This window comes from Rhinopithecus roxellana, chromosome 17, assembly GCF_007565055.1.
Source record: "Rhinopithecus roxellana isolate Shanxi Qingling chromosome 17, ASM756505v1, whole genome shotgun sequence".
Taxonomy (NCBI): Eukaryota; Metazoa; Chordata; class Mammalia; order Primates; family Cercopithecidae; genus Rhinopithecus; species Rhinopithecus roxellana.
The window spans coordinates 75,897,749-75,899,300 of NC_044565.1; the positions used below are offsets into that span (position 1 = coordinate 75,897,749).

Consider the following 1,552-nt stretch of genomic DNA (forward strand, 5'->3'; position numbering starts at 1 on the left):
AAATGCTGGGATTACAGGCTTGAAACACCACACCCAGCCCCAGTTCATGTTCTTTTAAAATTGCTTTATGCATACAGCTTTGTTCCTGCTCAAGTAAGGGCCTTCTTTTTTTTATTTTAGATATCTTTATTTCTCCAAATTTGTTGTTTATCAAGAGTAACTGAAATAAAAAAAAAAAAATTGAGTCCCATCCTCATCATCATGGAAATAGCTTTAAGAGAAAACTGGTCAGATGAACATTATTGCTTCTCATTTCAACCAGCAAATAGTTTCCACTGATAAATTGACAGCCAGGAGTCTGTCAAGAATGCTCAAGACATGTTATATAATACAACATGCCTGTTCACGGGGAGAAAAATCCTAGAAAACAGCTTTTGTGTACTTCTTGATTTCATTATACAAGACAAGCACAAAAGCACCATCTGTGCCTCTGAGAATATTGGATCATGCTCCCTTGAAGAAAGCTTTGCCTGCTACATCACGAGCACTCTTCCTCCAGCAGTCAAGCATGCCTGTGTACATGATGTCAGTTCCTTTGTGCCCTGACTGCATCATTATGTGGTGGCGAATGGTGTCCAATGGATAGGAAGTGAACCCAGCAACAGCAGTGACAGTCTCTGTGATCATCCAGCTGATGACGATGGGAATGTTCTTGGGATCCGGAAGCATTCCCTTTGCAGTGTCATAGATACAGAAGTAGGCAGCTAGGTAGATGATAATACCCTGCACAGACACGTTAAAGCCTTGGTACAGGCACTTAATCCCATTAGATTTGTAGATCTTAACCAGGCAGTCACCGAGGCCTCAGAATTCCCTTTCAGCTCCAGCTTTACCTACATCGGCTGCTAGACGAGTAAGGGCAAAATCAAGAGGGTACACAAAACACAAGGATGTGGCCCCAGCGGCACCACCTGATGCCAGATTCCCTGCAAAGTAGTGCCAAAACTGGGTCCTCTTGTCCACATCACCCAGGAAGATCTGCTTGTATTTATCTTTGAAGGCAAAGTTGAAAGCCTGGGTGGGGAAGTATCTGATGACATTGGCCAGGTTACTGTGCCAGAAGGACAGGACTCCCTGCTCCTTGGATATGTGGACCACGCAGTCTATGATGCCCTTGTATTGCTTATCTGCAGTGATCTGTTTGCTGGCATGCTGCACCTGCAGCAGCAGCTTGACCTGCTCAGTGGCGCTACCGCCATCTTGGACATGGCTGTGGCCACTCCACCTGCCAGGAAGTCCTTGGCAAAGGACACAGTGGCATCTGTCATGTTGAAAGGAAAGATGAGGCAGGCTGCTGCGGGATGGGACTGGGCTGGGAACCGGCTTTGACTCTGGGGCTGTGAGGAGGACCGTTTTAATGTCCTACACCTCTTATATCAGGAACCATGGAGGTGGGATATGCATCCTCCTCAGTGTGTTGTTGTTGCTGTGAGACCCTTCTCCCTCTCTCCTACTTAGACTCTATAAGGTCTGAATGTCCTAACAAACCATCACGCACACTGTCCCCCCTGTTGAGTTGTCTGCTTTCCCCCACTTCATTGTCCCTTATTTA

General features: G+C 46.3%; 1 pseudogene; it reads right to left on the bottom strand.

Annotated features, from left to right (window-relative positions):
- Window positions 1-360: 360 nt before the first annotated feature.
- LOC104657418 lies at window positions 361-1,324 on the bottom strand (annotated as a pseudogene).
- Window positions 1,325-1,552: the final 228 nt, after the last annotated feature.